Source organism: Onychostoma macrolepis, chromosome 06 (genome assembly GCF_012432095.1).
Source record: "Onychostoma macrolepis isolate SWU-2019 chromosome 06, ASM1243209v1, whole genome shotgun sequence".
In the NCBI taxonomy this organism is placed as follows: domain Eukaryota; kingdom Metazoa; phylum Chordata; class Actinopteri; order Cypriniformes; family Cyprinidae; genus Onychostoma; species Onychostoma macrolepis.
In genome coordinates this window covers 25,600,334-25,613,596 of record NC_081160.1, presented here as the reverse complement: position 1 = coordinate 25,613,596, position 13,263 = coordinate 25,600,334, and the positions used below count along the sequence as shown (strand labels likewise).

At 38.7% G+C, this 13,263-nt stretch overlaps 1 long non-coding RNA gene across 1 annotated transcript; it reads left to right on the top strand.

Moving 5' to 3' along the window:
- The first annotated feature begins 1,236 nt into the window (after positions 1-1,236).
- LOC131541825 (uncharacterized) lies at positions 1,237-9,063 on the top strand. Its single transcript, XR_009271599.1, has 3 exons — positions 1,237-1,920; positions 6,572-6,711; positions 8,600-9,063. It is a non-coding gene; the product is annotated as an uncharacterized LOC131541825 (long non-coding RNA).
- The last annotated feature ends 4,200 nt before the right edge of the window (positions 9,064-13,263 follow it).

The following is a 13,263-nucleotide window of genomic DNA, read 5'->3' as shown; positions in this document are numbered from 1 at the left end:
GTCCATTGTCTTTATCTTTAACGGTATATATCTACCTATTTGACATGCTAGTCTTTATTAACAAACTTAAGTTCTGTGAAATGTTTTGATTGCATACTTATCTTTAAAATAAATGCCATTTGGTTTGATATTTTATCTAATGCATTGAGATTTATACATGTTGAGTGCAGCTTAAGTGTGCAGATACTTTTGGGGCCTATGTAGATCCCCATACTACTGCATTGTCCTCTGATGACCTCTTGATGGAAATAATTTGGCATGCAGAATAAAAAGCTTTTCCTCAGCACGCTGAGTGATGTGTGCTGCTCTGATAGTGAGTCCTGGTGCCCTGAGGCCTGCTGGGAGCTGTCTCATCTGGGATGGAGATGTCAGAGTATAGCTCTCGCCCCTCATGTAAAGCACTGACACTAGACTCAGAGGAGACCAAGTGTTTTAGCCCTACTGAGATAATCAACTCTGTTCTCTTCTTCTAGCTAAATGACTCATGTCAGTGTTACCTGATGCACTGAACTATACGGAGGTTTCGCAAAGCTATGGCGCTTCCATTGGCACTGTGCTGGTCAACACTTCAGTCATTTCAACATTGGCCCTATTTTGCTGACTTGTAAAAGAGCCAGTGATTACCAGACAATTGCATGATGTGTTTTGATGACTGGTTTATGGTTTCACATAAATAAAACAAAACGGAACAGAGACTTGTATGCAGACACATTGAAGTGATTTCTTTTTTACTCATGCCACAGAACAGAACTGTATAAAAAAGAAGAAAAAAAAAGAAGCTTTCCGAATCGCCCCCATCAGCCATTGATCGATTATTATTTACTATTTGTTGGTATTGTTATTTTACTATTTATTTAGCATTATAGTATTTATTCATATTTTGAATTGTCTCTGTTTATATTTTCAGTTATCATTTTATTTATTTATGTGCTTTTGTCATTTTTCTTCTTCTTCTTTTTGTGAGTCAACGGACGGAGCGAGCGATTATAAATACAGTACTGCCCCTTTAAGAGAGTGGAGGTCCGACAGTTCAAATGAGCTGAAATGTGCTTGAGTATATAGTAGAAAGTCACAAAATAATGTTACAATTACATTTATTGTCCATTTATGCACAGCTAAAAGCAACAGGAGTTCGGTCTCCCTCTTTTCATAATCACCGTCGTCATCCAGCACAGAGCACGACTCGAGGGACGTGGGACAAATTGCATACAGTAGGCTAAAAATACATTACTTTTTGTATGTTTTTACTGTTTACCTTGTCAACCTACTTTAGGTTTACCTAGCGACCTCATAACATCGTTTTAGGTAATGCTATTTGCAGACGGATGTCAAAATGGCGCGTGACACTGGTGTTGAGGGCTGCGTTGAAGCCCTGACACGTGAAAGGGGTTTTATGCTGGTTTTTGGATCTTCCCATACGATAATAAGCCTGAATAAGCATGTAAAAGTGGTCAAGTTTGACTTTGCGTGTGATTATTCACGGTCTCAAAACCACTTGTCTCCATCATCACCCAAAATCTGCCATAATCCTTCAGCTGCATTCACTAAGCCTGTCTGTTGCAGCACTCGTCCAGTCTCCAGTGTCCTGTAGCTTCTTTCATTAAACGGCAGAACCAATTGTAGTTTTAACTCCTCTCCCTGGGCTATCCGGTGACAGGCTCTGGATCGGCCCGCTGTGTCTGTCCCGATTGATGCGTTTCCAGACAAGCCCAAGGCTTCTCCAGAGAGCCAGGCGGAGAGGGGGGCCTCATCTCTACCATTACCCAGCTTGTTCCCACTCCAGATGGGTCTCTTCCGCAGCATTCCCTCCCTCCAGACCACAGAGTGAGGAATTCCATATGTTTGGGAAGGGGAGAACATCTGCAGATAAGGGAAGAGCGTTTTATATGAAGGAAACCAACAATCCCACTGTTCCAAAAGGTTAGAGTATGTGTTTAACAGAGACTCAGTAGAGAGAAATGGAAAATGTGCTTAACAGGAAAATAAAATTATTTTTTTAACCTGTGGATGGGTAAAAAATACAAGAGTTAATAAAAAAGAGTGTTTGGGCATGTGTGAATGAAACTGGCACCAACTATGCAAGTTGGTCTAAATATGAACAATATATTGTATTAACATAACAATATTGTATTATTGTCATTTTTATTGTTTCATTAAAAATATTTTAAATTATTTTATTTTATTTAAATGATTTATCAATTATTTTTAAATAATTATTTTAATTAATATAAAAGGATGAATTAAATATATTAATATAAATTGAAATATTAATATATTACACCCATTTATTCATATTGTTTAATTTAGTAAAACAAATATGTATGATGTATAATTATTTTTTTGTATAATTTTTGTTTTTAAAAGAGCTTGATATTTCACCTTTAGTTTGTATGTTGTGTGCATGCTATTTGATTTCTGGGGGGAAAATGCTAATAGAATATCATAATTTTGTAAATTTTGTCTTCCTAATAATTACGTTAATCTGTGACCTTTTTTTTTTTTTTTTGCACTTTTAATTTGCAGTCATCCCAGCAAATGAGATTCACACACAGCAACCCAGCCTGAATATAGTAATATCGACCTAAAATTTCTAATGATGAAGCAAGAAATCAGAATGCATGCATCTCACATTACTCAATGTTTATTAGATTACTCTAACTGGCTCTTATTACAAAATCACCATACAAGTAGATTCATGCTGTTACAGAGTGTGACTGTTGTGTCTTTCTGTAACCAGTGACATCTGTGATATGTATTTGGATAGGTAACCTATGACCAAGAATATTCGATTGTTTACATCCACAGAAATGCACTCGCAGATCTTACCATAAAACAGCACAAGTCCTCTGGCTTGCACATGTCAGTCTTCCAGCAGAATCAATAAGAAAAATCATTTACTCTGATGAGTGCGAGTCAATATAGCATTGATCTCCATTTTGCGGGAAGGAATTGTTGCCTGCTTAGAATTTGAGCTTCTCTTTGTTCAGTCCGGCATGACTTCCATGGTTTGATGAATGTAAGACAATAGTGTTTTCGAAGGTTTGAAAGGATGGAGAAGCAGTGGAGATTTAGACAGCTGCGGTGGTTTGTTTGGTTAAGTGTTTACATCAGTTTTTGTCGCTAAGAAGCTTTTTCTCTATCTCTTTTCATCCATCCCCCAACATCCCTTTAAGTTTGTTATCAATCTGACACAGATATTACAGTATGCCTGGGTGTTTCATACATTTTAAAATAACTAGGATTTAGTGTACTTGTGATACCCAGTTAGGAATGAATGTAGGTTTTAGGTTTTAACTAGATTGTACATGCCTAATGCCGTCTAAAGAGGTGACTCACTATTGACTAGGTTTGAATGTGCATATGTTGCCCAAAATGCTGTCTGGATAGGAGTGTCTATAGGTTTTAACTAGGTTTGAATGCCTTTGAATGAATGTTTTTGATGCCCAAAAATGCTCCCTATTAGTCAAAAATGCTGTCTACTGCATAGGTAGGTAACCAAGTTTTGATTGTGTCTAAAGCCAAAAATGCTGTCTTGGTAGGTGTCTCACTAGGTTTTTACTGGGTTCACATACCTACATGCTGCGCAAAAACACTGTCTCTAGACCTACTGACACTTTTAAAAATAAAGGTTCTTTTGTTATCAATGGTTTCATCAAGAAACTGTAACATACTTGGAAACTTTCCATTGCTCAAAAGTTTCCTCATGTTGGAAATAAATGTTCTTTAGATTATTAAAATGTTCTTTTAAGAACAGTTTTTTGGGGAACCCATCTATGGTATCACTGTGAAAACCCTCTTTTGGAACCTTTATTTTTTAAGAGTCTACTAGGTTTTGACTAGTTTGAACATGTCTAGGATGTCCAAAAATGCAGTGTAGGTAGGTGACTCAGTAGTATTGACTAGGTTTGAATATGATTCCCAGCATTATACACTGGTATTGGCATCTCACTAGAATTCACTAGGTAGAATGTGTCTGATGCCACTGTCTAGATAGACTGCTCATTTTTTACTAGGTTCAAAGTTGCCTATGATGCCCCCACAATGCTGGATCTAACTAGGCTTTGATTAGGTTAGAAATGCTGTATTGGTATAGTAGGCAGCACACTAGATTTTGACTATTTTGATCATAGACAAAAATGCTGTCTAGGAAGATGCCTCTCTAGGTTCACAAACCCGTGGTGCCCAAAAATGCTATCTAGGTCCACCTACTAGGTTTCGACATGAATAGAGCATGTGATTCTGAAAGTGTTCTTGGGGCCTTTGAGACGCAGCATCAGATAATTCCAGGCCACAACCAAAAACAACAAATTTAACATCAAATCTTCTTCCCCTAAAACATGGGATGTGTTTAATTTACAAGTACAGCAGAGAAGTCAACACTGTGCGCTTAGATAATCTGAGCCACTGTTGTCATGCTGAGCAGTCAAGTGTGCTCTCTATGAACTTCATTGCTCAATCTTTGTTTGCCTCTAACTGGGTGCTTCAATGAGCTGTGATGGAAAATGATGACTAGAAAATGTGCACGAGTGAAAAAAGGGCCCGTGGAGAGACAAAATTTGCATGACCAAAGTCATTATGTTTGAACAAGATAGTGACAAACAAGGGAATTCTCTGACAGAAAGAGGAAACATAGCATGAATTAAAAGCCATAGTTAGGAGATGTTCAAGAACCAGCCTGAATACTGAACTAAAACCCCATTATTAATAATTGATAACCCGGGTGCCTTTGTGTCGTGTGAGACAGACATATCTGCCAGTCTTGAGTAATAACCCGACTGCTGGTCATATCTTCATTTGTCTCACTTTGCTACAGCTCCTGTGGGCTCGTCTTTGTGTCTGCTTCAAAAGAAGACGTTCTGCCTGGCTATTACAACTCTAGAGAAGAACCTCTGGAGGCTTGCAAACTGAACAGCTATTTTTAAAGCATTTCGATTGACATCTACATAGGAAGTGATGCGTTGTGCATATTAAAGGGTTCCTGCCTGTCACGAAATGCGTAAATGAAGATTTAGAGATGTGTCCTATGCATTTTTACCTCGGTTTCTGTCATTACGCCGCTATTTTAATATTCCAAACTCTCCCTGTGCCTAATTTGCCAATGTGTGCAGAATTTGAAAGATTAATGAGAGGTTTATATCAATATGAGATAAAAAAAAAAAGAGAGAAATCAAAGGAAAAATGTTGTTCTAAAACAACCCCAGAAACAGCAATTAGCGTATGAATGTGTTCGTAGTGTATTGTGGTCTGATTTGACCTCAGCAATGTGAACTCCTTGCATGACTGGCAGGCAGAATTGTTGCTAATTCTTTTAATTTTGCAATGAGTGACTTTGCATTGGAACCCTCTCTTTATCACGTTTAATGCAAGCGCTTTATCATTTCAAGTAATTACCACTCAGCAAATGCTTTCTCGTTGCCAGCCAGTGCAATGTGTAATCATTCCTGACCCACTCGGTGATCTGCTCCTATTAAGTATCTGAACTGCATAATGTGAGGGCCTGGCCGCTAAATAATTAATGAGAATAAATTGCACCAAATGCAACCTCCATTTATCTGAACACTAATAACTTAGATTTTAACCGCCTGGCTCTAATGTCATGGCTGGGCAGCGAGTGTGTGTATAAGTCCAAAGCAAACACACACACACACACACGTTTGTTTTTGTGAAAAGTGGGGACATCCCATAGGCGTAATGGTTTTTATACTGTACAAACTATATGTGCTATTGCCCTACACCTAAACCTACCCCTTACAGGAAACTTTCTGCATTGTTACTTTCTCAAAAAAAAACTCACTCTGTATGATTTATAAGCATTTTGAAAAATGGGGACATGGGGCAATGTCCTCATAAGTCACCTTCTCCTTGTAATACATATGTCATACCTATGTCATTATACAAATGTATGTCCTCATTTGTCACAAAAACGCGCGCACACACTACATATTACAGTTTCTCTCTTCATTAATTGTGCAAATTTGAATTCAACAATCAGAGAATACAGAGCCAATGAAAATTTATAACAATTTACCAGTGGATGAAGCTGAATTAGACAATTTTAGATGTGCATTTCATGTCACTATTGTCATATGAATAAATGACCCAGAGGAATATATGCAGTTTTCATATTTGTTACTGTAACCAAGTTTTCTTATATTTTTATTTTTAAAATCCATTAATAATGTGAAAGAAACTTGATAGACTTGCGTCAATCATCAATATAGTCAATGCATTAAATTATGCGTTATGCAATATATTATTTTTTTGAATTACATATTAAATTTTTAAATCTATCAAATTTAAATCTGTGCCACTATGTTCAGTTTCTGTGTTCTGTTTTATTTATTTATTTATTGTTAATTTCAATTAAAAAAAAAAAAGTCACAGGGATACACATAGCACCATTTCCTAATGAGCCAAAAACCTTTTTGTTCTTGTGAAGCAGGATTTACTCCTCAACTATGAACAGTTTTTCTCTGCATCATTAACATTGTGCTCTGCTGGATAAGGCAGTGCAGTGGCTGAATCAGGGCTGAACCGGCATTAATCGACCATTATTCTCACTATATCACAGACTATAGGAAGAGGCAGAGCAGCCTGGCAGCCCACTCTGCATGAGTTTCCATGTGAGTCATATCCAAACTTCTCCGAACCTCAGCCAAGAAAGTCTCATGAGTTAGTAAAGGAGGTGGAGACAAAGAGAGAAAGGACGAGGTAAGGCAACATAAACTCATTCACTCCTTCCTCAGGGAGATGGGGGTTGTTTGTGAAGCGGTTTGCTCCTGTGAGGGTGGCCTGGGCTTTGAGGACTGATTCTGTCATCTTCAAACATTTTCAACAAGCCAAGAAGAAAATGTTATCTTTTTTAAGCCTTGTTATATGATGAAGAAGAAGATAAGAAAAGCTAATTCATAATATAGGTTTACATGCAGCATCACAGAAGAGTATCAGCTACTTAGCTATGCTTGTGCTGACTGTTAACTTAAAAGTTAAGTTTAAAACTTTCCATTGCACAAAATGTTCTTTATAGAGGAAAAAGGTTCTTTAGATTATTAAAATGTTGTTCACATTAAGAAAAAATGGTTCTTCTATAGCATCACTGTGAAAACCTCTTTTTGGAAGAGAGGTATATTTTTATGTTCCTCATCATTTTCTTACATTTGGTAGACCTGCTTGTAAATTTCATTGCATTACTTAAGGTTTACAGTATTTAAGTTATAAAAAGGATTCAGATTAGTACACTAGCATACTGATGGCATTAGAACTAACCGACACTGCCTAAAATCCACAAAACAACCATTGTAATTTTTAAGCACCCGTTGCAAATTTTCAGGTGGCGTTCACCTATTTCCCTTTTGTCTCTTTTGTAATTTTTTATCGATTTTCTTTGACAATGCGGTTTAACTTTTTCTCACTGACAATATCTGCAAGCTCTCAGGAATATGTTAATGAGGAATGTGATGTGATTTCGCCCTATGCTGACCACATTATTCTTCGACCAGCTCTGACCTTTGATGGGAATGGATCTTATCATCTCCAGGCGCCACCTCTCTTGGGAGCCTTTAGGATTTCACAGGCATACCAATCATCTGCTGTCCAAGGGAGGGAAGCTTTAGGAGACAGTTATGCTTACAATATTGGTGGAGAGTTATTGCTCTACTTTGTATTTCAGCTCTCTGAATCACATTTCTTTTATATCACAGTTTTATATTTGGTTCTTTATTCTTACGGGTTGGAGAGTCACTCTTGATAGTTTGGAACCCACTTTTATCCTCTTCAAATAACAAATTAAACACTTATTTGAAGATGTCGGCTATATTTGTCTTGTACTTGACTGAATGTTGATTACCACAGATGATCATTTCAGCTCATCCCTCAGATTATAAAAAGTTTACAATATAATTTTTTGCATTGCAAGAGATCACATGCAGTGAGTGAATATTACATTAATTATCGTTCATGTTATGCTCTGAAATGATATTTAAGCAGTTTTGAGCCACAGCGCTATTGCACTCAGAGCTGAGAGGGGCCTTTACGGGGTCGGTTTGAAATGATATACAGAATGGCATGCTTATTTAGAGCTCTGTTGAGGTCCGCCGGGCCTCTCAATAGTTTGCGTGAGGATTTGCAGGAACTGTTGGCATGGAAGATGGCTGTCTGAAATATCAGAACCTACGAGAGCAATGCGTTATGCCAAGCTGCCAGCTGGCATGCCTACTGTAGAAGTAACTCTACAGAGTAAAAGGTTCACTACCATGGGTTCAAACCAGATGGTTGAAAAAGGATCAAATATGAATACTAATGTTTTGGAACAATATTTCATTTGATTTGATGTGAGAGCAAGCTTAGATTTTCATTTACTATGCTGATCAAAGTTGTGCAAATCAGTATAGCATCACTCTTCCTTAATACCGGATGTAAAAAAGAAAATTGTCTTTTTTAGAAAAAAATTCCTGGCTTGGATTGTGAAAGTCAATTAGTTCTACTTTGACTGGTGATACTTCGGGTTAGAATTGTGTTTGCACTCTGGAGTTGCTTGAATTTTTCCAATTTTTCACTTCACTTATTGTTTTTTTCTCTCACCATCTATTTCAATATCCAGGAGAATGCCATTATTCCATAAAAGAGCTGATGGAAGGCAGACAGAGAAATGACCCACCTCAGGCAGAGTCTTTTCTTTCTCACTTTCTCTCCCACTGCTGATCATGATGCATAAGTCCACGGTGTAGAAAAAAAATCATCCCCATTCCCCTCCCCAAAACAGCATTAAGTGAATGAGATGTCTGTTGGCTTTCAGACAGAAATTGGCAGGGCTTCTGGCATATATTTCATCAGTGGTCCAGCCTCGCCTCCATCCCAGGGAATTAATGGCCGGGATTTTCATGAATGTGAAAGCAGCACAGCTTGGTAACCACGCACAATAACTGAAGATGCGTGAGCACACTTTGTGAGTATGTAGGTGCTACTGCTGTAATGTTCTGGAAATGTGTGTGTGTGTGTGTGTGTGGTCCTAAGTATTCCCTATGTTATGGGCAGGGGTGGACTGGAGCCAAAAAGTGGACTTTTTGGCACAGAGTGGCCCACCAAACCCGGTCCGCAACACACCGCACCACACCATAAATGACTGGCATTCTTCTTTACATTACAATTTGTCTTTCCTGGTGTAAATGGCAAATAGTAAATACTTTTTAAAGATTTTTTTACGAGGAACAGTTTAATATCACTAAAGTTAAATATTATCTATATTATCAGTCCATATGACACAATGCTCTGGTATCGTCTAGAACAGTGCCAACCCTGGTCCTGGAGGCACCCCAACACTGCACGTTTTGCATGTCTCCTTAATCAAACACACCTGATTCGGGTCATCAGCTCATTAGTAGATACTACTATGTAAAATGTACAGTGTTGGGGTGCTTCCAGGACCAGGGTTTGGAATCACTGGTCTAGAAGACTTGAATAGTGCAGAATGCGGACTGTTTTCATAGTGCCTTTCTATTGGTCATATACAGTAGGCCTATTTGTCCTTTTGCAGGAGCTTGACATCTATCATTTTAAGGAATAGAGCTCCAATTGTGGAAAGGAGTATACTAATTATTTTGATGATGAAAAATACAGTAAACAGTACTGTGAAATATATAATGTTACAATTTAAAATAGGTGTCTTCAATGCGAATATATAGTAAAATATAATTTATTGCTGTGATCAAAGCTGAATTTTCAGCATAATTACTCCAGTCTTCAGTATCACATGATGCTTCAGAGATCATTCTAATATGCTGATTTGCTGCTCAAGAAACATTTCTGATTATTATCAATGTTGAAAACTGTTGTGCTGCTTCATATTTTTTTGTGGAAAATGTGACACCATTCAGTATTGGGTAAGATTAAAAATATATAAATTAATATTTTATTAATAATAATTATTTTTTTACATTTTTATTAATTTGATTTATTAATCAAGATTTATTTATAATTCCTCAACAAGGTTGCATTAAATTGATTTAAGTGACAGTATGTCACATATATGTTCCTGTTGAGTTCCTGTTTTTCCTTATTTGGTTCTGTTCCTGCTCATTAGTTCATTGTCTAATTATCATTCAGGCTTATCACCTGTGTTTAATTAATCATCTCGTTTGCTCCTTGGTTCCCCTGTCTTTTATAAGCCTTCAGATTCTGTTTGTTCTTTGTCTCGGTTTGATGTTTATTAAAAGGAATACATGTGTTGATGCGACTTCGTTCTCCTGGCCTTCGTTTTGGAAATTGCCTTAACTACAACCACGTCCCGTGACAGAAACCGAGACCTAAAATGTAAAAAAAAAAAAAAAAGTTTTCTTTCCGCGGCATGGATATCGCCGTTCGGTTCTTCGTGTACGCCGGGGAATTCTGTGGGATCGCCGCGGTGACAGATTTGGATGACGCCACCATCAATTCGCTGTTCTGGCTCAGGGCCAATTACCATCGCCCTGTGGACCTCCCAGACACCACTGGACTAAGTTGGAGGGAAGGTGTCTTCCGGTGTCTGGGGAGTGTCCGGGCCCGAGCCAGAACCAGCCCGTGTCTAGTCTGTCAGCCGTTCCCCAGTCAAGCCCGCCACCGTCCGCGGCGAAGTCAAGCCTGCCATCCAGACTGTCAGCTAATTAGCTAATTGTCTAATTATTGTTCAGTCTTATCACATGTGTTTAATTAATCATCTCGTTTGCTCCTTGGTTCCCCTGTCTTTTATAAGCCTTCAGTTTCTATATGTTCTTTGTCTAGGTTTGATGTTTATTAAAAGGAATACGTGTGTTGATGCGACTTCATTCTCCTGGCCTTTGTTTTGGAAATTGTCTTAACTAAAACCACGTCCTGTGACACAGTAAAGATATTTACACTTATTAGGAAGTAACAATAACTGATAACAAATTAAGCAGCATTAAAATGATTTCCGAAGGGACACTGAAGACAGTAATGATGGAGTAATGATGCTGAAAATTCAGCTTTGATCGCAGAAATAAATTACATTTTAAAATATCCTAAATAGAAAACCACTATTTTAAGTGTAATATTTCATAATATTATTGTTTATATAATAATATTATTGTGCCAGGAACACACTGAATAAGGAGATTAGAGTGGCTAAAAGGACCTACGCTAAAAATCTGGAAGATCAGTTCACTTCCAATGACGCCGCTTCAGTGTGGAAAGGCTTGAAAGCCTGAGGTGAATCAACAACTTGCTGAAGACCTGAATGAGTTTTATTGTAGATTTGAAACACTCCACACCCGTCCTGACCATCTCTCTACACAACTATTAACACCTCCAGCAACCCCCCTCTCCCCCACTCCTGTACTGTAGATCAGTGAAGAAGATGTGCGCCAGGTTTTCAGGAATAACAAGAGAAGGAAGGCACCAGGCCCAGACGGTGTGACACCAGCCTGCTTAAAAACCTGTGCTGACCAGCTGGCCCCCATCTTCACACAGATCTTAATTAGATTTCTGGAGTTGTGTGAAGTCCCTTCCTGCTTCAAACGCTCCACCATCATCCCTGTTCCAAAGAATAAGAGGACCCAAGATAAGAGGACTTAATGACTACAGACCTGTGGCTCTAACGTCTGTAGTCATGAAGTCATTTGAAAAACTGGTTCTGGCTTATCTGGAGGACATCACTGGACCCTTACTGTACCCCCTGCAGTTTGCTTACCGAGCAAACAGGTCCGTGGATGATGCAGTCAACGTGGGACTGCATTACATCCTGCAACACCTGGACAAATTAGAGACTTATGTGAGGATCCTGTTTGTGGACTTTAGTTCGGCCTTCAACACCATCATCCCTACACTCCTCCAGATCAAACTAACCCAGCTCTCTGTCCCAAGCTCTATCTGTCAGTGGATCACCAGCTTTCTGACAGATAGGCAGCAACTCGTGAGACTGGGGAAATTCATGTCAAACAGCCTCTCCACCAAGACTGGTGCCCCTCAGGGATGTGTTCTTTCCCCGCTGCTCTTCTCCCTGTACACCAACGACTGCACCTCTAAAGACCCCTCTGTCAAGCTCCTGAAGTTTGCAGATGACACCACACTCATCGGCCTCATCCAGGACGGTGACGAGTCTGCTTACAGACAGGAGGTTAAAGAGCTGGCTGTCTGGTGCAATCTTAACAACCTGGAGCTCAACACGCTCAATACAGTGGAGATGATCGTGGACTTCAGGAGAAACCCCCCTGCACTCTCCCCACTCACCATCATAGACAGCACTGTGACTGCAGTGGAGACATTCAAGTTCCTGGGATCCATCATCTCCCAGGACCTGAGTTGGGACACTCACATCAACTCCATTGTAAAAAAAGTCCAACAAAGGTTGTACTTCCTTCGCCAACTGAGGAAGTTTAACCTGCCACAGGAGTTGCTGAAACAGTTCTACTCAGCCGTCATTGAGTCTGTCCTGTGCACTTCAATAACTATCTGGTTTGGCTCAGCTAAAAAAATCAGGGATCAGAAGACTACAGAGAACGGTTCGGACTGCTGAACGGATTATCGGTGCCCCCCTGCCCACCCTTCAAGAACTGTATACATCCAGAGTGAGGAAAAGGGCTCAGAAAATCACTCTGGATCCCTCACATCCAAGTCATCCCTTTTTGAACTTTTGCCATCTGACCGGCGCTACAGAGCCCCAATTACCAGGACAGCCAGGCACAAGAACAGTTTCTTCCCCCAGGCAATCCAACTTATGAACGGTTAAAATACCCCCCCACCCCCCACAATAACAATGTGCAATAACCTTATATTTATTTGCTACCACCTCCATCCTAGTACATCCCTGCATCTCCTTCTATTCTATCCCACTCTATCATCTATACAGCACAACTGTATATACAATCATTTATGTTTCAAATTATTTTTCTTTTTGCTCATCTGCTCATCTTATTTTTATTGTCTGTGTGTCGTTGTTGTCTCTGTGAACTGGAAGCTTATGACACTAAAACAAATTCCTTGTATGCGCAAGCATACTTGGCAGTAAAAGCTCTTTCTGATTCAGTTTTTTACTGTATTTTTGATCAATACATTAAATCTTCTTTCAAATAAATAAATAATAGCCTTATTTATTTTAAACTTTTGACCACCAGTGTGTTTATAAAATAATGCAAATATATAAAATAATGTAAAGAAAATTATATTTTTATATATCACTTATATAAATATAAATCAGTTTCCTATGTGCAGCACTCGAAAGCAAAAGTCTTCAGATTTACAATGTTCTAGAGTAAGACTGAGAATGATTTATAG